General features: G+C 42.3%; 1 long non-coding RNA gene across 1 annotated transcript in view; it reads left to right on the plus strand.

Moving 5' to 3' along the window:
* LOC132208081 (uncharacterized) overlaps positions 1–24,404 on the plus strand; it is a 74,463-nt gene that overhangs the window by 14,266 nt on the left and 35,793 nt on the right. The gene's annotated exons all lie outside the window — the stretch shown is intronic.

The following is a 24,404-nucleotide window of genomic DNA, read 5'->3' on the forward strand; positions in this document are numbered from 1 at the left end:
GCTGAATTTTTTGACCTGGGGTGGGTCAGCGTTAGTTCAGTGATTGGAATGAATTCTCATGAAGTTAGCGAGAGGGATGCTACACGTGAATAAATCGATGTTTTGAAAAGCGGATGAGATATGAGCAATAGTTTAATTGATGTGGAAGACCAGCCACAATCATCATCAACGGTGGAGCAGGCTTGAGCGGCCATGCAACATTGTGCTGCTGCTATTTGACTTGTTGTGTGGAAAGGAAGGAAAATGGTCAAAGTGTCAAAAATGCTGAAGACCACATCATTCTACAACCTCAAAATTTGATTGTGTTCAGCATATTATCACTACTGGTACCCCTAAATCCTGGTCTATCATCTCAGCAGCTCGACTCTGCCCAAAAGCTGGTTACTTGTGACATTTTTGAAGGATCTTCCCAAGTCTGAAAATCATTTTTGCTTTTGTAGAATCAGAGTTGGCGTGTGGAAGGCGGTCTCCTGGCATATCATAGCTCTTTGAAATCACTCCCCAATTCGCCCCCCTCTGCTTGGCAATGACTTCAACCACTTATGTAATCTCTTTATTGGAGAGAAACTTTGAAGACATCTGAAAGGAGTATTAACGATCCCAGAATACAACTGAGCCTTATTAAGTAGTTAGTTCTGATGATCAAGAGCTTGATCAAAGAGGATTCTTTTAAAAAGTGCCTTAAAAGAGGAAATGTACAGAGGCTAAGAGGTGTCGGAAGTTAGTGAGTTTTGCGAAGATTTGTTGCTCAGGTTGAGGTTCTGGATGTGAGTTTGCTCGCTGAAGGTGTAGGAAGTCTCTTCTTGGGTTTGAAGCCTACACAATTAAATGTTTGGCAACCAGTAGTGGGCCGTTTGAAATCAAGAGTGGGCAAGAGGACATAATTAGACGAGTGCAGATATCCTGAATTATGGTTGGACTGGTGGAGATTACGAAAATAGCGATTGGCAGAGCCAAGGAACGATTTGTAAACAAAAATGAGAATTTAATAAAATTACTGTTAATACTGTCAGTCAGGTAGAAAGTACAGAGAATAGGATTTGGTTCAAGATGAGACTCGGGCAGTGGAGTTTTAGACGACATCAAGCTTTCAATGGGCAAATGTGGGACTCAAACAGGGAATGCATTGGAGTTGTCAGGTCCAGAAGTGAAGTAGTTCCAGATGAAGGTTTCACTGCTAATGAGCCAAGACAAGAGACAGGTAGGCAGTATTAAAAAGATGTAAAGAGACAGCTTTAGGGATTGCATGAATGTGTGGTCGGACGTTCATCGTGGGATAAACAAGATGCCAAGGTTGTGCTGAGACAAGCGTAACATAACATTGTTGCCAAGGAGGAGTAATGCAGTCCGTAGGTAGTGAACAGAGATTGGTGTGGGGACCACAAACAGTGGTCTTCCCACTTTTAAATTGTTATCTCTACGTAGTTGCGCAACTTTATGTTCTGTTCAAAAGGCTTTACTGACAAGAAAGCAGAAGTTAGCCATTTGTTTACTTGTCAATATATCTTGATTTTTCCACCATCTTCTCCAATTATGAACACAACATGTGCAGTGTACTAAGTGAACCATTCAAACCTTCAAAGGAAATGTTGAAATTGTGGAATATAAAGTTAAATTTATTTTATTGAAAATTAAAATAAATTACATGAAGGTTTGACCAAGACTGAAAGGAATTAGATGGAACACCAGATGAATAAAACAAGCAGTAGTAAGGTGGTATTAGCTGGATGTTCCTGAAGAAAGAGAACACAGCCAACCTTTCTTCCATCAGGGGGATTAATTGTGAGGTGTCAAACACAGTCGATTAAATCATTCGTTCTGTCCTTACTGCCAGACTGTACTATGAACATAGAACATAGAACATAGAACAGTACAGCACAGCACAGCACAGGCCCTTCAGCCCACAATGTTGTGCCGACCATTGATCCTCATGTATGCACCCTCAATTTTCTGTGACCGTATGCATGTCCAGCAGTCTCTTAAATGACCCCAATGACCTTGCTTCCACAGCTGCTGCTGGCGACGCATTCTATGCTCTCACAACTCTCTGTGTAAAGAACCTGCCTCTGACATCCCCTCTATACTTTCCACCAACCAGCTTAAAACTATGACCCCTCGTGCTAGCCATTTCTGCCCTGGGAAATAGTCTCTGGCTATCAACTCTATCTATGCCTCTCATTATCTTGTATACCTCAATTAGGTCCCCTCTCCTCCTCCTTTTCTCCAATGAAAAGAGACCGAGCTCAGTCAACCTCTCTTCATAAGATAAGCCCTCCAGCCCAGGCAGCACCCTGGTAAACCTCCTCGGAACCCTCTTCAAAGCATCCACATCTTTCCTATAATAGGGCGACCAGAACTGGATGCAGTATTCCAAGTGCGGTCTAACCAAAGTTTTATAGAGCTGCAACAAGATCTCACGACTCTTAAACTCAATCCCCCTGTTAATCAAAGCCAAAACACCATATGCTTTCTTAACAACCCTGTCCACTTGGGTGGCCATTTTAAGGGATCTATGTATCTGCACACCAAGATCCCTCTGTTCCTCCACACTGCCAAGAATCCTATCCTTAATCCTGTACTCAGCTTTCAAATTCGACCTTCCAAAATGCATCACCTCGCATTTATCCAGGTTGAACTCCATCTGCCACCTCTCAGCCCATCTCTGCATCCTGTCAATGTCCCGCTGCAGGCTACAAACAGCCCTCTACACTGTCAACGACACCTGCGACCTTTGTGTCGTCTGCAAACTTGCTGACCCATCCTTCGATCCCCTCATCCAAGTCATTAATAAAAATTACAAACAGTAGAGGCCCAAGGACAGAGCCCTGTGGAACCCCACTCACCACTGACTTCCAGGCAGAATATTTTCCTTCTACTACCACTCGCTGTCTTCTGTTGGCCAGCCAATTCTGTATCCCAGCAGCTAAGTTCCCCTGTATCCCATTCCTCCTGACCTTCTGAATGAGACTACCATGGGGAATACTATGGTTGTAATATTTCCTTTTTTAAAGGCTCAAGGTTAGACATACTTCTCATTTTATAAATTTTAAGAAGTTGGCTTATTGTCAAGTCATGGTAGGATTGAAAACATATGCTACAACTGTGTGAAGTCAGAAGTCACATGACACCAGCTTATAGTCCAACAGGTTCATTTCAATTCACACAAGCTTTTGGAGTGCAGCCCCTTCATCAGGTGCAGTTCGTGAGGTGACCACACAGACACACAGCTTATAAGCAGAGAGATCAAAAGATCATAGAATTGGCCTGAGTGGAGTGTCAGATAATAACTCTTTCCAGGCGACCAAGAGTGTTAAAGGCAAGTGAAGTGTTTATAAAGTCAATGTCAGTGCTGTGTTGTCATGATAATCAGGCAGCGCAACAGGAATGTACAAGGTGACATCTCAGGTCAGACTCTGACTTGTAGTTTAGAGGCTTGTGTTCAGAATCTGTCTCAGAGTTTTAAACTTTATTTCAAAAGCAAGAATTTATAAGATACCACACTGACTGTAACTACAAGTTGTGTGCTTCTTCAACAAAATATCTGCAAATAAACAAACGTCCTGGATGAAGACTTATTATCTGACACTCCACTCACACCAGTTGTATGATCTTTTGACCTCTCTGCGTATAAATTGTGTGTCTGTGTGTTTTCCTCTCTGACCGCACGTGATGAAGGGACTGCACTTCAAATCTTGTGTGATTGCAAATAAACCTGTCAGATTATAACCTGATGCCATGTGGCTTCTGACTTTGTCCATCCTAGTCCAACACCAGCACCTCCACATTATAAGTGTTTGGAACCAAGTCAGTGCAACAGGTACATGTCAAACATTTGACTTCGGAAGGATGCCTAGTGCCGACAAATTCATTAATAACAAAGGATTTCTCCATTATGCCATCTATCGTAACATGCTGCGCCTCACAGTCATAATGAAAGGATGCCCACTTTAATTTAGCAGCGCCAAGAATAGTTACGGACATTTTTAGCATGGGAGGAGGCCATTCAACCTATTTTATCTGTACCAGCTCTCTCCCAGAGCAACAAAATTAATCCTTTTCTCGAACTCATTCCACATATTTCGCAGAATTGAAATATATAGGTACATAGTTAAGAGATTTTAACATCAAGTGAGCAGTTCTCGCACTTCACCTTGTCACTAAAAATTGAACACGTGACTTACAAAGAGTGAGTCTTTATTTTGTTCTGTTGTGATGATGAAGAAGATGCAAGTCAAAGTGCTGGAACTGGCCTCTTGAACTTTTCAACGTGTATAAAATGAATTCTGTGCGCATCTACTAAAAACAGTTTTATGGAAGGAAAAGGTACCAAAGAAGATTTGGTGTATTGTACTTGATGCGATTATACTCTAACCTGTGAAAACAGAACTCTACGACTGTGAGTGTTGAGATCTGAGAGGTTGCTATCTTGTTTGAATTTACATTGCTAAGTCTAGGCCTATTTTCCCAACAGCAAAATTGGTAATCCAGAAAGAAATGGATATTTCTCGCATTTGTTAGCTCTAAGTGTCTGGTCAAAGTTTGAGTACAGTTTCCTCATATACAGGTGCTTAACCTGCTTTTACAGTTTGAACATTTGTTGTGCCAATGAAAATTGTTTGAATGGTTTCACCTCCAGTTTTCTTCTTTATACATATTTAGTATTTTTCCATGGTAAGGACTGTCTGCAAAATCTGACATTGGGTTTTGAAAGACATCAGCCTTTATTTTGGAGAGATAATGGTAACTGCAGATGCTGGAGAATGCGAGATAACAATATGTCGAGCTGGATGAACACAGCAGGCCAAGCAGCATCTTAGGAGCACAAAATCTGACGTTTCGGGCCTCGACCCTTCATCAGAGAGGCTGAAGGGTCTAGACCCGAAACATCAGCTTTTGTGCTCCAGGGATGCTGCTTGGACTGCTGTGTTCATCCAGCTCCACACTTTGTTGTCTTAGAAGGACTGGGCTTGTTTTTGCTGAGGTTGAGAAGAGTAAGGAGGTGATTTCCTTGAAGTATGTATGATTCCGAATGGTCTTCATGAGGAATATGTAGAAAGATTTTTCCTCTCCTTTGGCGTGCGCTGAACTCGGGACACTTATGCAAAATTTGGACTTGCCACTTCAGGACAGATGAGCAGAGCATTTTTTCTCTGATAGTTGTATGACATTGGAACTAGCTGCCTCATAAGATGACAGAGTTGGGGTCATTGAATATTTTAAGGTGGACTTAGATTCTTGTAAGGCAGGGAAAAGGTCTTTGTGAATTGGAGTCATACCAAGCACAAAGGAAAACGTTTGTGATTGTTAGACATAGTCATTTCACCTCCAGAACATCTCTTTCAGCGTTCGTCAGGGCAGCATCCAAGGCCCAAACATCTGTGCTGCTTCAGCTTCTCTCTATAAAGTCAGAAGTGGGGATGTTCACTGATGACTCCACAATGTTCAGTACCATTTCCAACTCCTTAGATAATAAAGCAGTCCATGTTTAAATGCAGCAAGACCAGTATATTATCCAGGCTTAGGCTGATAAGTGCTCGGTAATATTTGCACCACACAAGTGCCAAGCAATGGCCATCTCCAACAAGGGAGAATTCAGCCATCATCTCTTGATATTTATTGCTGTTACCATCGCTGCATCCCCCACTGTCAACATCAGAGGTGTTACTATTAACCAGAAACTGAACAAGATCGGCTACATAAATACTATGGATTCAAGAACAGGCCACCCCGTTGCGTGCAGATGATTTTCGTCACTCCATTTTTACCAAGATTTAACTGGAAATTTGGGATTTGTCATATTTCTGAAGAGTCGAACAGCAGCATGCTTTTCTTTTCGTTAATTCTTTGTAATTTATTGCAATTAAAACTTCTGTTGCCAGAAAAAGAAATGATGTGGCTGAGCGACTTTTTTCGAATGTCTTGTGAGAAGTGCCATTCAGAGGTGGTCACATTGTTACCTTGTGATCAGTCTGGATCAGTCGGGCTGGATATGAGATGAGGCTGGGGGGTGGGAAGATTTTGAAGCAGGTACTTGAGAGAAAGCAGCCTCTCCCTACAGTCAAACCCTTCAACCCTGGCAATGTTCTTGTAAATCTTTTCTGAACCCTTTCAAATTTCACGACAACTTTCCTATAGCAAGGAAACCTGAATTGAATGCAGTATTCCAAAAATGGCCGAACCAATGTCCTTTGTAGCTGCAACATGACTTCCCAACTTCTATATTTAGTGCTGTGACCAACAAAAGCAAGCATATTAAACGCCTTATTCTCTACCTGCAACTCCACTTTGAAGGAACTCTGAACCTGCTCCCCAAGTTTGTTTGGCGACACTGCTGAGGACCTCACCATTAAGTGTATAAGTTCTGCCCTGATTTTGCCAACCAAAACCTAAAACCGTTTCTGCATTAAACCTAATTGTCTGCTATTTGCTTGGTGGTATATATAAAAAGGGAAGAGTTTATGCTTGTTCAGGCAACCCATACCCGACATCCAGAGGTTGATTTCCTAATGGCTTGAATTGGAACTGGTTAACAGATTGAGTTTTGGGATGCCTCAGGATGTCTTTATGTGTGATGTGCATCAGGCAGGTGTCAAATTGTAATTTCAAATACAGTTCTGCGTACAGATAGCATAAAGTAAGGAAGAAGAACAGGACTTAGTAGTGTTATCCTTCAAAGCCTTTTTGAGTTGTTTTGTCCTGTTTTGTTACTTACTTCTACATTTATTAAATCCACTTTTTTTTAAAGCATTCTTTCACAGGATGAGAGCACTGCTGGCAAGGCTAACATTCATTTCCCATCCAGGAATGGCTTGGTGGGCCATTTTGGAAGTCAGTAGAGAGTCAGCCATATTCCAGTGAATTTGAAGCCATATACCAGAATTGCTTAGGAAAGCAGATTCCCTTCCCTGAAGAATAGTTTAGTGAATTCAGTTTTCTGTTACAACAATTTATGATAGTTTCATCATCACTGTTACTTTTAACTCGAGATCTATATCAGTGGATTTGGTGTACATGGACATCAGCAAAGCATTTGATAAGGTTCCCCACGGCAGGCACTTTCATAAAGTCAGGAGGTATGGAAATCAGGGTGACTTGGCTGTGTGGATTCAGAATTGGTTGGCTGACAGGATGTAGAGAGTGGTTGTAGATGGTAAATATTCTGCCTGGAGGTCAGTGCTGAGTGGTGACCCGCAGGGCTCTGTTCTTGGGCCTCTGCTGTTTGTAGTTTTTAGAAATGACTTGGATGTGGAGGTTGAGGGGTGGGTTAGTATGTTTGCTGCTGACACAAAGGTTGGAGGTGCCATTGATAGTATCGGGTTATTGCAGGCTTCAGCGAGACATTGACAGTATGCAGAGGTGGGCTGAGAAATGGCAGATGGAGTTCAACCTGGATAAATGCGAGGTGATGCATTTTGGAAGGTCGAACTTAAATGCTGAATATAGGATTAAAGGCAGATTCTTTGCAGTGTATAGGAATAGCAGGATCTTGGTGTTCAAGTGCAGAGCTCCCTCAAAGTGGCCACACAAGTGGATAAGGGTGTTAAGAAATCAGATGGTGTTTTGGCTTTCATGAACAGGGGGATCGAGTTTAAGAGCCGCGAGGTTATGCTGCAGCTCTACAAAACCCTGGTGAGACCACACTGGAATATTGTCTCCAGTTCCGGTTGCCCTATTATAGGAAAGATGTGGAGGCTTTGGAGAGGGTGCAAAGGAGGTTTACCAGGTTGAGGAGGTTGACTGAGCTCGGACTTTTCTCTCTGGAGAGAAGGAGGAAGAGAGGTGACCTGATCGAGGTGTACAAGGTAATGAGAGGAATGGATAGAGTCGATAGGCAGAGACCTTTCCCCAGGGCAGGATTGACTGCCACGAGGCATAGTTTTAAGGTGTTAGGAGGAAGGTATAGAGGAGATGTCAGAGGGAGGTTCTTCACCCAGAGAGTTGTGAGTGCATGGAATACTTTGCCAGTGGTAGTGGTGGAAGCAGAGCCATTAGTGACATTTAAGCAACTGCTGGACATGCACATGGACAGCAGTGAATTGAGGGGAATGTAAGTTAGGTTCGGTTATTTTTGGATTGGGATTATTCCACGGCACAACATCGTAGGCCGAAGGGCCTGCACTGTGCTATACTTTTCTATGTTCTATGTTGTGTGTAAGAGTCAGAAGCCCAGTTGTTAGTTGCTTGGCTCTTTAGCTCAGTAGCTACCCCTTAATTTTTTGATGGCCAAAAGTGGCTGGCAAAGCAGACTTGCAACTTGAAAGCATGATGACATTTGCCAGGATGTGAAGCATTGACCAACATGGTTTTTTGCAGATGTCTATTACTGCATCCATGTCTGTGAATGATTTGTGTAGCAGCCTTGAAGTTTTCACAGAGTCCTTCAGAACTTAGATGTGGACCTTGGCAACTTTAAAGAAGTCTAAAAAATATCAACACACATACATTTTGGCAATGACTGGTATGAATATCGATAGAGAGTGGATAGCCAGAGACTTTTTCCGAGGGTGAAGGTAGCTCTTATGAGGAGGCAGAGTTTAAAAGTAAGTGGAGGTAGATATAGGCAAGATGTGAGAAGTAAGTTCTTTACTCAGAGAGTGGCAGGAGCGTGGAATGCATTGCCAGAGAGGGGAGTGGAGTCAGCTTCATTAGGAGCATTTAAGCAGCTATTAGACAGGCATATGGATGATAGTATAAGGTAAGGGTGGAGGTTCGCTCGACGTTAGGTTGAGGGTAAAAGCTCAGCACAACACTGTGTGCTGAAGGGCCTGTCCTGTGCTGTACTGTTCTATGTTTGTATGCTCTATGAATCCGTAAGTAATTAATCTGCAAGTAGCTGACAGTGTCTTTAAATAACTCTGGCAGAGGGGCTATTCATGTTCCTGGTGATCATACTTTCAGCAATGTGTCATTGAAGGACTTTAAGCGTTGAGCTCTGATATCCCAGTATTGGCAATATCTGGCCTCCTCTACGTCATTTCATCAGGTATTTGCTGCATGCAACGTAGAATTGTCAGAGTAGCATCCATGGCAACTTGCATTTGATGTGTGCTCATGAGTCAAATATATAATTTCAGATCTCAAAACCCTTTGTGGCCCTGAAAAACCAGGCGGCAAGAATGCAGGCTTTACACCAAGCGTGATTATCTGAATCGTTTCCCTCCTACTATAAAGCTGACAGTGAGACTTCCTTGAGTTCCACCAGATGCTGTTTGCCAGTTATGACAAGAATTTCATGTAGCTTTTGACCACCTACATGAGGAATGGGTAACAAATGCTGGTCCTGTCAGTGATGTTCCCATCCTTGAAAATATGTGGAAATAAATTGAACCTAGTAGTTATCATTTCCTTTTACTGCGCCTTGTATTTTTTGGCAGATATTTATCCCCCTGTATTCATTGCAGAGTAGTTGAGAATGTGTTCCAATTGAAATGGTTTGTACTAACAGTTAGGAAAAATGTATCTAAAGATTTTTTTGAATGCAGGTGATTTAAACACCGTGCGTTTTTCTGCCTATCGGCCAGCAATGAAGATCCGCCGACTCCAGAAAGCGCTCTGTTGTGAGTACATTCACACATTGCAGAATTTGTAATCTCGTGCTGTGTTTTGTTGTGAGCTTCCTTGCTTGCCTGTTGTCAGATGTCATTGATTACAATTAGCTTGGTTTTGCAGTTGTTGAGACATCAGTTCGGCATGACCTTACAACCTTCCACTCAAAGGACGTTTGTGTATAAAGTTGCTGAAAATGCAATCTGATAAGGGCAGCCAGGCATCTTAGACTAGAGTGAATGAGGAAAGCAACAGGATGTCTTCTTAACGATTGGGAAACAACCACATGAAGGACTGAGGAGGACAGTGAATTAAAAGAGGAATGGTTTGTTTCAAATCAGGTACAGCAAAAGAAATTAAGAGAACGTGAGGAAGGTTGAAATTGAAAAGGCAAGTAATGGTTTATGTTCATTGGAAACCATCAACAACAAAAGTACAATGAAGAAAGTATTTGAGAAAATACAGAAGATTTCTTCAAATGAAAGGGAGACACTGTCTTCATGATGCTAATAGCACGGAGTGCAACTTTGGCGTTTAACCACATCATCCCTTGGCCTGAAGTCACTGTACTATTTACCCATTTTATAACAGAAAAATACTTTAATGATGAGTGTCATGGAGAATTTCAGCCCAGAATATAACCATATTCTGAGCAATTGCCACAACAGCTTCTATGACATGACTTTATAAAACATCCCAAAGCATGTCATAGGAGCTTGAAAGAGTAAAATTTGATACTGAGTACTGAAAGAGATCCGAAGGTAGATGATTAAAACCACATCAGAGGTAGATTTTAAGGACTGTTTTGAAGGAGGAAAGAACGATGCAGAGGTTCAGCAAGGTAATTCTATAAAGCTTAGGCTCCAAGAAGTTGAATGTAAAGCTGTCGATGATGGAACAGCACAAATTGTGTTGAGAGGCTGGAATTAAAGGCGTAATGTGCCTAGAGTGGCTATGAGCTGGACATTGTCAGGGGATGTGCATGGGTGTTGCCAGGTCAGGGAGGGATTTGAAAGCCAGGACAGCAATGTGAAAACCAAGGCACTGCTTAACTGTGAGCCATTGTAGATCAGAGTGCGCAGAGAAAGATGGGTGAATGGAACTTGGTGCGTGTTAAGACAGAGTCAATGGACTTTTAAATGATGCCATGTTAAAGAAAAGGAGAACTTGGGAGGCCAACTTGATATTCATCAGAATGGTCATGTTCAGAGTTAATCAATGCGGTAGGATTTCAGAACTAACGGACTTACCTGGGGCCAAATGTTGTGGATGTGAAAATAAGTAGACTTTGTGACATCAGGCCTATGTGGCGGGAATTTAAACTCTGGGTCAAAATAACAAAGGGGACAACGAAAACCAGTAGCTAGCAAGCAGACGTCCTTTCAAGGACCAAAGATAATGGCTTCGTTCTGTACCAGATTTAATAGATGGAAACTGTCCGGTTCTGTAGAGACAGTGGAAGAAATGAATGAGGGGGTGGTGAGATAGACCTGGGCATTGCCACCATGTCTGTGGAAAGTGCAGTGCATTCACATGATATTGCTCTGGGGCAGTGTTCAGATGAGAAAAGGAGAGGGATTTTACTGATTTTGGCCAGACCTCGGTGATTCACACCCACGGCCATGCTGTCAAAGATTTGTGGAAGCCAGAAAAACTGAACTTGACTGTTTGCAGTAAATGTACAGCATTTCAGATGTCACTTGATCCTGCAGATTGACTCCCTAGAATCTGCTTGTCAAATGATTTATATGGCTAAAAGGTTCAAGTATGAGTTTGCGCTGTGGAACTCATCTCGCACCGAAACTGGCCAGTTGTTATATCAAGATTTGGAGAAAGTATTAGTTTTTTGAAGAATGTTCTGATACAGAGAGAGACTAATAGTTTCTTGAGAAATCGTGGGACATTGGCCAGGAAGTTAAACAGCAGTGGGGGGGAAAACAAACTTGACCTGAATCCTATGTTAAGTATATAATGGATTGGTTCGAGAGTGAGGATATCAAAAAATATTCTCATTTTTAAGATGAGACACTCGGGACAATTTGGGTAGGATGCACTTCTTGAAGGGACCAGAAAGGTACAGAATTATCCATTGGATGTGAAAAATTTGAAATGAAGACAAAACTTTTTGAGGCTGGGGTGGGGAAGAAATGAAGGTCCGATTTTGCTCATTCAACCTCTCCCATGACAAAATGCACTTGTATAAGATTGGTGACTATAAGATTGTTGACGGCACTTTAATGAAGAAAAATCAACATGGACATTTGTTCTGCTGCATATATAACATTAACATTCAATCTCTTGGCAAGGATAATGTGACAGGGCATTTGAAAAGCCAAGTTATTGTAATTTGAATTAAGAGATCAGGCTGTAGAACCTGAGATCAATCTCAGAATAAAATGTAACAACAGCGATAGATGAGGAACCTCTTCACTCACAGAGAGGTGAACTTTGTAATTCTGTACTCCAGAAAATGTGGCGCCTCAGCCAAGAAGTATGCTCAGAACGGGGATTGACATGCTGGGGTAGTCAGTGAAGCACTATTAATGTCACAGGATTAGTAATCCGGAGGCCTGGGACAATGCTGTAGAGTATAGGCTTAAATTCCACTGTAACAGCTGATGGAATTTGAATTCAGTTCAATATAATTTTGGGGGTAGGTAGGAATGTGGAGCCGACATTGCAGTCAAGTCAGCCACGACCTTATTGAATGGTGAAGCAGGCTTGAGGGGGCCAGTTATCCAACACATGCTCAAATTGATATAATCATAAACAAAGCTGGTCTCAGTGGTGGTTACACCGTCACTGTTACACTATTCACCGTTATAAAAACTTGACTCATTCACTGATGTTCTTTAAGAAAGGAGCTCTGCCATTCTTATTTGATCTCACCTCCATATGACTCCAGATCCACAATAATGTGGTTGACACTTAACTGCACTCTGAAATAGTCAAACAATTTGGAGGAACTATGGATGGGCAGCAAATACTGTCCTTGCTATTCCTGCTCCTTGTTGCTATGACCCTATATGCTCTAACATATTAACCAATTTCCTCTTTGAATCCATTTGAGGAGCAGTGTATATTTTGTATCGCTTGGTGATTCTCCAAGTATCTGATGGATTTTGCATAGTTCCTTCTACCTTCTAAATGTGAGCTCCTTCCAGTGTTTAACCTTTAAGGTAGGCAATCGTTCTCGAACCTTTTTGATTGAATGCCTGCATATTAATAGCAATCAGTAACCTATCTATTATTAATTGCATATTCATAATACAAAGGGCTACATGTAAAGAAGTGTTCTAATCATCTTTTTAAAAAGCTACTTCCTGACGGTTATCATGGAGATTAGATTAGATTCCCGACAGTGTGGAAACAGGCACTTCAGCCCATCCCCCTATAACCCACACACACCCCTGAACACTATGGGCAATTTAGCATGGCCAATCCACTGAGTCAGCACGTCTTTGGACTGTGGGAGGAAACCGGAGCACCCGGAGGAAACCCACGCAGACACAGGGAGAATGTGCAAACTCCACACAGATAGTTCCCTGAGGCTGGAATCGAACCCGGGTACTTGGTGCTGTGAGGCTGCAGTGCTAACCCGCTGAGCCACTGTGCTGCCCCGATGTGTGTATTTGCTTCTAACTGTGATATCTGTCAGTCCCTGGACTGGTGTTTGATACGGGCACTCATAATGTATATCCACTTGATCCAATTGCTCTTCTATTGTTAGCCTGATAAATCAAGAAAAGGTCTGGATCCTTTTGTATATTTTTCACATCACTATATAGTTGCGAGTTTCAAATTGCAATAAGTAAAAATTCATGACAAATAAAAGCATTCCAGAATTGTTTCGACTTGATGATAAATAGTGAATATCTGTTCTTGACTGCAGCTTTCCCGCCTATCAGTGCAGAGAGGCATTGCTTAGCAAGGTTGGAAGAGGAATATTACTGTTCCAATTAGTTACATTTAATTTATCACCATTGAAGCTCGCGTCAGTTAGTATGCTTTTTTCCAATATATTTAATCTCAAGTTATGACAGATGATTTGGTTTGTAGATCTCCAATTACCTCTCTACTGTAGAACCCAGTTTTGAAACAATTGATATAAGGCACTTATTGTACTGTCACTGATGCTGTCATTATACTACCAGAGTATGGCTGTAATGCTGAATTACTTTAGCCTGCCTTCATGAAGCAGTGCAATCTTTCCTAGATAAGGATGAGGGGAAGGTGCACATAAAAGACTGATTTATAAAATTGAGATTCATGGAATATATAGGTCACTATCAAATTTGGTTAAAAAAGATGGCTGAAGGACAGAAGCAGCAAGTTATGATAAATAGATTAGAAGATCGCTATTAGCAGTTTCCCAAGTATTAGGACACTGATTTTTGGAGATAGATACATGATTTGAATTTGGGAATATGGCATACAAAAGGCCCTTCAGCCAATCAAGTCTATGCAAACCTAACTGCACTAGTCCCACTTTGCAGCACTTGGAGAATAACCTTTAATTTCATGTGCTCATCCCAGCACTTTGTTAAAAGTTGTGAGCTCTCTTGTCTCAACGACCCTTCTGGGTAGTGCATTCCAGATTACCACCACCCTCTGGGTAAAAATATTTTCCTCAAATCCCCTCTACATCTCCTGCCCTTCACCTCATAATTGTGTCTCCTTGTTATTGACCCTTCAACTAAGGATACAGCTGCTTGCTAACCTTGCCCCTCCTAATCTTCTGCACCTCAGTCACGTCCCTCCTCAGCCTTCTCTGCTCTAAAGACGACAACCGGAGCTTATCCAGCCAGTCTTCATAGCTGAAGTGCTCCGCCCCAGGCAATATCCTAGTGAATAATCTCTGCACCCCCTCCAATTCAATCACATCCTTCCAACAGCATGGTGATGAGAACTGCATACAGTATTCCAACTTTGGCGAAACCAAAGTTCTATACAATTCCAACGTAACCTTCCAGCTGAAACCATCTGTGCCATGACTGATAAAGGCAAGTTCTCAGTCTGCATTCTTAATCATCGTGTTAACGTGTCCTGCCACCTTCAAGGTTCTGTGGACAAGCACCCCATGATCCGTCTGTGTCCCCTAAGCATCCTAGTGTCTTGCCATTCATTGAGTACCTCCTTGTCTTGTGACTTCTTCCGATGTGCATCACCTGATATGTTTCAGGATTAAATTCTGTCTGCCACTGATCTGCTCATCTGACCAACCCATCTATATCTCATTATGCTATATATATCACGAACAGTGAGGGACCCAATATGGAACATTGCAGTACGCCATTTGACACAAGCTTCCAGTCGCACAAACAGCCTTCTACCTCTGTGCTCTGTCTCTTACCACTGTGCCATTTTAGAACTACCTTGTCGCAACAGCCAGTGGTGCCAGATGTGTTTACCTTTATTATCAGTCTCACATGTGGGACCTTGTCAAAGGCGTTTTTGAAATCCATACAAACGACATCAGCTGCAATATAAGCATAGAGCACAGAAGCAGAAATAGGCCATTCAGCCCTTTGAATCTGCCCTGCAATTCAAAGAGACCATGGCAGAACAGTTAATTCTCAAGTCTACTTTCCTGCCTTTTCCCAATATCCGCTGTCTATCTCAACCTTAAATTTACTTAATGACCAGCCTCAATAGTCTTTTGTGGCAAAGAATTCCACAGATTTTCAACCCTCAGAGGGAAGAAATTCCTCCCAATCTCTGTCTTAAATGTGTGACCCCTTATTCCGTCTGGTCCTAGATTCTCCCACAAGGGAAAACAAACTCTCCGCATCTAACTTGTCAAGAATCTTCTAAGTTTCAATAAGGTGGCATCTCATTCTTCTGTATTACAACGAGAACAGACTCAATCTTCTTAACCTCCTGGAACTTATTTGAACTTCCTCCACATCCTTAGATATGTGTCCCAAAACTGTTCTCGGTGTTACAGCTGAGATCTGACAATTGCCTCGTACAATTTTAACAAAACCTCTATACTTTTATATTCCATTCCATTTGCCTTCCTCATTACCCAATGAACTTGGATACTTGCTTTTTGTGATTCGTAGACGAGAATATTTAAATCCCTCTGTTCTGTAGCTTTCTGCAGTCATTCTCCATTAAATAATAGCCAGCTTTTCTATTCTTCCTGCCAAAATACATTCGCTCAGATTTCCCTACATTATATTCCATCTGCTAAGTTTTTGCCCATTTGCTTAGCCTGTCAATATCTCTCTGCAGACTTTTTGATTATTCCTTACTAATTGCCTTCCCACATGGTTTTGTGTCATCAGCTACAGTATATTCTCTTTCCTCATTCAAGGCATTAATGTATTTCATAAATAATTGTGTCCCCAGCACTAATCTGTGCGGCGCTCCGCTAGCTGCAGGTTGCCAGTCTGCAAATGCCTCCCTGTCCCAATTCTGTCTTCTATGAGTGAGCCAGTCCTCTGTTCATGATAATATACGACAGCAACATCATGGACTATTATCTTATTAAGTAGCCTAATGTGTTATAGCTTATCAAAACCCTTGTGAAAATCTGGGCACCTACATACCTTGCAAAATTGTATCAAAATTGTGAAGTGTGACCTCACTTTGATGAAGCCATGCTGATCAGACCTTGCATTTCCAAGTGGAGATGAATTCTCTCCTCCAGAATTTCCCCAGTTGTTTCCCTCCCACTGATGTGAGATTCATTGGTCTGTAATTCCTGATATATCTCTCTCTCGCTCCTTGAAAAATGGTACCACATTAGTTGTCCTCTACCAATTCCCCTGTAGCCAGAGAAGAATTGAAAGTTTGGGTCAGAGCCCCTGTAATTTCCTCTCATCTCTCATTGCAGCATACGATACAACCCCTTCAGACCTAGAGAATTATTTACTTTTAGGCCTGGCAAAGCCTCACTCCCTACGTCAGTCTGCTCAAGTACCTCAGTCCCTGTCCCCGAGTTCTCTACGTCCATCTTCCTCCTCTTGAATGTAGACTAAAGTGAAACACTCTACCAGTGTCCTTCTGTACGGTATAAAGTTTGCCCCTGGACCCTAATGGGCCCCATTCTTTCTCTGGTTATCTTCTTCCCCTAAATGTACTTGTGAAATATCTTGGGATCTGTCAAATTTTATCTTCATGTTTTTTCATGCGCCTGTTTCCTCCTAACTGCTTTAAGTTCCCTCTGAGCTTTCTATACTCCACTGGGGCCTCCATCATTTGCTCCCTTTGCACCTACTGAAAGCCTTTTTTTTGTTCTTAACCAATTCTGAATATTCCTACACATCCAGGGTTCTTTGTCTTGTTATGTCCAAATTTCATCCCAAAGAAAACATGTTGGGCCTGTGCTTTCCCCATTTTCTTCTCAATCACACCTTCACTTTCTACTGTAGAATTTGCCAGACGTAGCTGAACCTGTTCTACTTTGGTCAGATCCTGCTTTATTTTAATAGCATCTGCCTTCCTCCAATCCAAAATTATTTTTTTTGCAAACTACCATTTTCTTTTTCATAACAGTGGTTGTTATCACTAAATTCTGCCCACTACCACCTTAAACAACTTGGCAACTTTGTTCCCAAGAATTAGATCTGGGACTGGACTGTCCCTTGATGGACCTTCTATATGTTGACACAATAAACTCTGCTGAACGCGTATTTAGAAATCCAACTCCTCTTTACACTGTGCACTTTACACTCGATAACAAGGTGGACATTATTTTAAAATGAAAGGCAGTAGGTTTAAAGGGGATTAGGGGAAAACCTTTTTCACCCAGAGGGGTCTAAAATGCACTCTCTGGGATTATAGTTGAGACGGGAAATCTCAGAATCTTTAAAAAGCACTTGACGTGTCATTACGTTCAAGGCTATGACCTAGTGTGTTGACAGTGGGTCTAGTGTATATAGTAGTATGTCCTTGATAGTGCAGACTCAGTGGGTTGAAGGGCCTCATATATTGTATGATTCACTGATTATGACTATCTCAAGCAATGTTGAGGAAGTTGAAATCCCCTGGTATAGTTACCATCTTATTATTGCACACCTCAACATGAGTAATAGAGCGTGAAGTTCCAAAATTTACCACGATTGCCAAGCTTGCAGGAGCTCAAACAATGAGGATGATTCTGATCAGCTGCAATAGGCCAACAGAATGGGAAATGACATGGCAGATAGAGTTCAATACAGCAAAACGTGAGGGGATCTGGGATACAGTGTGGTTTAGTCAGCAGTGGCCCTCCTCCTGAGTCAGAAATGTTGGTGTGATTCTCACTCCAAGACAGAAGGACCCAGTATTCAGTGCAGGAAAGCAAACCTGTGTGGTAATGAATCCTCAGCCTGGATCGACGGGTTAGGTTAGTGGCAGATATATCTACGAAATCAAAAGATGATAATTGCAAAGAGTGGTGATCTTTGCTCACTGTTCTGAGTTCGTGTCACTAGACCCGAAACGTTAACTCTATTTTTCCCTTCACGGATGCTGCCAGACCTACTGGGATTTTTCCAGCAACTTTGCTCTTGTTCTTGTTGTTGTTGATCAACTTGCATTGTGTTACCCCATATAAAATGTGAAATGTCAAAAGCAAAACAAAACGATGCATGAGGTGAAGCAGTTTAACTAAAGGGATAGTGGCAAACAATAAATACTCGAAAGATATTGTTCCAAAGAGTGTGTGAGGACTGAAAAACCCAGGAATGTAGGGGTCATAAAGCCATAAAATGAAGGAATGGAAGTAGGCTTTTTAGCCCATTGAATTTGCTTCACCATTCGATCAGATCATGGCTATCTCTGTTTTGAATATTCTTAGTAACCCAGCTTCAACAGGCCTCTGGAGTAGACAATTCCACAAAATCAAGCCCTCAGAGGAAATAAATTCATCTTCATCCCTGTCTTAAATATGTCACACCTTATTCTGAGATGATGCCCTTTGGTCGTAGATTCTCCTCCAAGAGGAACCAAACTTTCTGCATCGACACTAACAGGTCCCCTAAGAATCCTGTATGTTTTAATAAGGTAACCTTTTACTCTTCTAAATTCTAAAGAGTACAAGTCCAACCTATTTGACCTCCTTAGAAAGAAGATCCTTCTGTACCTAGAATCAACTTAGTTCACCTTCTCTGGACTGCCTCCAATGTTGAGATTTCTTTCCTTTGATGAAGGGCCAAAACTATTTGCTGTGTTTGAGATGTGGTCTGTCTCGTACTTTGTATTGTTTTAGCAATACTTCCCTCTTCTTTTATTCCATTCCTTTTAAAGGCCAACAGGACACCTCCTTCTTAGTTGCTGAGCATGGTTGCTAACTTCTTATGATTCATGCACGAGGAGCTTCAAATTCCTCCTGCACTCCAGCTTTCTGCAATCTTTTTTCCATTTTAATAACATATAGCTCTTTTATTCTTCTTGCCAAAGTGCACAACCTGACATTTTCCACATTATATTCTATCTGCCAAGTTTGTGGCCATTCACTTTCCACGGAAACATAAGAAGTAGAATGAGAAATGGGCCATTTGGCCCTTCAGGCTTGCTTTATCATTCATTATGAATATATCCAATCATCCAACACAGTAGCCTGTTCCTCCTTTAACCTTATATCCTGTGATCCACTTAGTTCCAAGTGCTAAACCCAAACTCCTTTTTGAAACTGTGCAATGTTTTAGCATTGATTGATTTCTGTGGTAGTGAATTCTGTGGGCTCATCAGTCTCTGGGTGAAGAAATATCTCCTCGTCTTAGTTTAAGGGTATGAAGAATGACTGTGACTCCTTTGTTCTGTACATCCCTGCCATCAAGAACATCTGCCCTCCATTTGACTTGTCTAGTCCTGTAAGAATTTTAAGCTTCGATGAGAAGCCCCTTCATTCTTCTGAATGCCAGTGGTATAATCTTATCTGACGCAACCTCTCCTAATATGCCAGTCTGCCTTCCAGGAATCAGTCTGCTAAACCTTTGCTGCACTGTCCCTAGAACAAGAGTGTGCTTCCTCAGATAAAGAGGCCGAAACTGCACGTAATATTCTTGGTATGTAATGGTAGCGAGACATCCCCACTCCTGAATGAAAATTCTCTCACTATGAAGGCCCTTCTGCTATTTGCCATCTTTACTGCTTGCTGCACCTGCATGCTTACCTTCAATGACTGAAGTACAGGTTTGCCCAGATCTTATTCTACATTCCCATGTCTTAATTTATATCCATTCAGGTAATGATCTGCCTTTCCGTTTTTGCTCCCAAAGTGAATAATCTCACATATATCCGTGTAATACTGTATCTGTCTCACATTTGCCCAGTCATTCAGCTTGTCCCAATGACACTGAAGCATCTCTGCATCCTCCTTACAGCTCACCCTCTCATCCAGCTTTGTGTCATCTGCAGATGTGGAGATAGTGCATTTGATTCCTTCGTTTGAATAGGTGGGTAGCCGGAGTCTGAGCACAGATCCTTGCGACACACCACCTGTCTCTGCCTTTGGAAAAAGACCATTTATTCCTATCCTTTGATACTTGCTGACCAGTTTTATTTCCATCTCAGCATATTACGACAATCCCATGGGCTTTAATTTAAAGCACTAATCTCTTATGTGGGATTTTGTTAAAAGCCTTCTGAAAGCCCAAAGAAGCCACATCTAGTGGTTCCCCCCTCATCAACTGAATGAGTTACATCCACAAAGAATCCCAAAAGATTGTCAAGTATGATTTCCCTCTATCCCTTTCATAAATCCATGCTGTCCCTGTTTGATCATGCCACAGTTCAGCTGTTAAATACTTTATAGTAAAGAGACCTGAAATTCCTCCACCCAGAGAATCCATTGTTCCTGGTATTATGGCAGGGTGTGGGAATGTCCTTCGTCGCCTGAGGAGCCTGGTACCGCTAGAGAAACCGGGTTTCAAAACTTATGAAGAAATAGTAGGAATAGTGGCAGCTGAGAGATGAGCACCAACACAGACTCACAACTGCCATTGGTGTGAAAGAGCACTTCACTCAACAGCAAATTGCTGGTATAAATTAGTCGTATGCAGAAACTGCGGCAATAAAGGGCCCATTGAATGGGTGTGTTTGAGAAAGAAATATGAACAGTGTACAGCAAAAGTACTGAAAGTGAAGAGTAGGAAAAAAATCTACATGTAACAATGACAGCATGGATAATCTGCTAGTTTCACTGGGAGGACCATGGCTGGAAAAAAAATCAAACTCATTTGGGTTGAACTAAGTTGCTTGTCAGATTCTGAAACTGATTCATTGGAAAATTCTAAAGAAGTGTGCAATTATTTTCATTGGGATCTGGGAGACATGGAGAAGACATCTGTCGAATTGAAAATCAAGTGTTAGAGTCCAGCAAAATGTTGCAAGGCAGGATCAGTGCCTCGTGCAATCAGACTAAAGCTTGAGGCAGAATTAAACCTACTTGACAGGGCTCAGAAAGGATTTCCAATGATGTTGCCAGGGTGGAGGATTTGAGCTATGGGGAGGCTGAATAGACTACTTTCCCTGCAGTTTTGGAGGCTGAGGGGTGAACTTGGAGGTTTATGAAATCATGAGGGGCATGGATAGGATGAATAGCCAAGGTCTTTTCCTTCGAGTAGGGGAGTCAAAAACTAGAGGGCATAGCTTTAAGGTGAGGGGGAAAGATTTAAAATGAACGTAAGGGTCAACGTTTTCCAAGCCGAGGATGGTGTGTGTAAGGAATGAGCTGCCGGAGGAACTGGCGGAAGCAGGTACAATGAGAATATTTAAAAAGCACTTGGATGGGTACATGAATAGGAAGGGTTTAGAGGATATGGGCCAAATACTGGTAAATGGGATTAGAAAAATAAGGATATTCTGTTCACGTAGATGAGTTGGACCAAAGTGTTCTGTTTCCATGCTGTACGTCTCTATGACATTATGACCATAATTGAGTGACACTGGTCAAGATGGGAATCCTTGAATCCAAAAATGATTGGCCCACACCTATCATTCCACTGATAGATGGAGTTATGCATCTGCACTGATTACAAGTTCGCTACTAATCCAGCATTATGCGCTGAGCAGTATGCTTTGCCTGTAATTGATGACATACTTGTTGGACCAGCTAGAGGTCTGCTTTTCAGTAAGATTGAACTTAGTCAAATCTATCTCCAGATGAATAGAGTTCCTGAGTCACGGAAATACTTGATTATTGTAACACGTAAAGTAGTATTCAATAACAAGAGATTTCCATTTGAAATCCATCTGTGCTTGGATTATTCTAACATGCCATGGATCAGATTTGAAGTGGATTGAAAGGAGTCTAGTGTTACCAAGACAATATTTTACTCACAGGGAGAACCTAAAAAAGAGCATCCTCACAAGTTAGATTTGAAGAAGTGAGGAAAAATGACTATGATTTTTAAAAATAATTTCCATACAATACTAAGGCCATATCATTGATGCCGTTGGATTATACAAGCCCCCTTCAAAAGTAAAAACTGAAGTTCACTGTGGGATGCTGTAAATCAGAAACTTAGAGATTGCTGAAGGATTTTAGATTACCTTTGCCAAATGAGTTGACAACGAACAGTCCCTATGTAGACATTTTCTACTTCGAGCAAGTAGGGAACACTCTGGCAACGGTAGGACAAATTAAGAGAGACAGTCAAAATGACCCACGACTACGTGAGTGGTGGGTGTGGTACTGCAAAGGGAGCAACCGGAACTGAAACCATTTGTCACGTGGAAGCTAGAACTATCTATACAAGGAGGAGGTCTCCTGTGGGGAATGAGGGTCATCACTCCATCACAGCTAAGGAAACGCATGTTAAAGGTCAGGATCGGGATTCCCGGAAGGTATGTTGCCTCCCTGGTGCCAGGGTCCGGGACGTCTCCGATCAGGTGTATAAGGTTCTAAAAGGGGAGGGCGAACAGCCAGAAATCGTGTTACGTATTGGCACTAATGATAAAGCCAGAAAAAGGATTGAGGATATACAAAGTGATTTCAGGGAGTTAGGATGGAAGCTGCAAAGCAGGACGAACAGAGTAGTGTTCTCTCGTTTACTACCGGTGCCACGAGATAGCGAGGCGAGGAACAGGGAGCGGGTGCAGCTTAACACGTGGCTGCGCAGCTGGTGTAGGAGGGAGGGCTTCAGTTATGTAGACAATTGGGATGCCTTCTGGGGAAGGTGGGACGTGTACAAGATGGACGGGTTGCATCTGAACTGGAAGGGGACCAATGTCCTGGGTGGAAGGTTTGCTCGAGTAGTTTGAGAGGGTTTAAACTAGTATGGCAGGTGGGTGGGAACCTGAGCTGTATACCGGAGGTGAGAGTTGATGCAGGTGAGGCAATAGCAAGAGGTAGACCAGCTAGTGGGAAGGATTTTCCTGGGAAGGAACCAAGGGATCAGTTAAAGTGTGTTTGCTTTAATGCAAGGAGTATCAGGAATAAAAGTGATGAACTTAGAGCATGAATCAGTACCTGGTGCTATGTTGTTGTGGCCATAACAGAGACATGGGTTTCTCAGGGGCAGGAATGGTTGCTGGATGTTCCAGGGTTTAGAGCATTTAAAAAGAATAGGGAGGGGGGAGAAAGAGGAGGGAGTGTAGCACTACTAATCAGAGATGGTATCACAGCTACAGAAGCTTCCATTGTCGAAGAAGATCTGCCTACTGAATCAGTGTGGGTGGAAATTGGGAACAGCAAGGGAGTAGTCACCTCGTTACGGGTTTACTACAGGCCCCCCAATGGCAGCAGGGAGGTTGAAGAAAGCATAGGTCGGCAGATTTTGGAAAAGTGCGGACGTAATAGGGTTGTTGTAATGGCTGACTTTAACTTTCCCAATATTGATTGGAACTTCCTTCGAGCAGAAGATTTGAATGGAGCTGTTTTTGTAAGGTGTGTTCAGGAGGGTTTCCTAACTCAGTACGTTGACAGGCCGACGAGGGGAGAGGCCATTCTAGACTTGGTGCTCGGAAACAAGCCGGGGCAGGTATCAGATCTTGTGGTGGAGAGCATTTTGGTGATAGTGACCATAACTGCCTCACATTCTACAGAGCTATGGAGAAGGAGAGGATTAGGCAAAATGGGAAGATATTTAATTGGGGAAGAGGAAACTATGATGCGATTAGACATGAGTTAGGAAGCATGGACTGGGAGCAGTTGTTGCATGGTAAAGGCCCTATAGACATGTGGAGACTGTTTAAGGAACAGTTGTTGCGAGTGAAGAATAAATATTTCCCTCTGAGACAGGCAAGAAGGGGTAAGATAAAGGAACCTTGGATGACGAGAGCGGTGGAGCTTGTCGTCAAAAGGAAGAAGGTAGCTTACATAAGGTGGAGGAAGCTAGGGGCAAGCTCAGCTCTAGAGGATTACAGGCAGGCGAGGAAAGAGCTCAAAAATGGTCTGAGGAGAGCCAGGAGGGGGCACGAGAAAGGCTTGGCAGAACGGATTAGGGCGAACACAAAGGCATTTTACACTTAGGTGAGGAATAAGAGAATGGTCAAAGAAAGAGTCGGGCCGATCAGGGATAGCATAGAGAACTTGTGTGTGTGGAGTCTGAGGAGGTAGGGGAAGCCCTAAATGAGTTTTTTGCTTCTGTCTTTACGAAAGAAACGAACTTTGTAGTGAATGAAACCTTTGAAGAGCAGGTGTGCTTGCTGGAATGGAGAGAGATAGAGGAAGCTGATGTGCTGAAAATTTTGTCAAACATGAAGATTGACAAGCCGCCAGGCCTGGACCAGATTTGTCCCCGGCTGCTTTGGGAAACGAGAAATGCAATTCCTTCGCCACTCACGAAGATCTTTGCATCCTCGCTCTCCACTGGAGTCGTACTTGAGGACTGGAGAGAGGCAAATGTAATTCCTCTCTTCAAGAAAGGAAATAGGGAAATCCCCGGCAATTACAGACCAGTAAGTCTCACGTCTGTCGTCTG

This window comes from Stegostoma tigrinum, unplaced genomic scaffold (genome assembly GCF_030684315.1).
Source record: "Stegostoma tigrinum isolate sSteTig4 unplaced genomic scaffold, sSteTig4.hap1 scaffold_281, whole genome shotgun sequence".
NCBI lineage: Eukaryota > Metazoa > Chordata > Chondrichthyes > Orectolobiformes > Stegostomatidae > Stegostoma > Stegostoma tigrinum.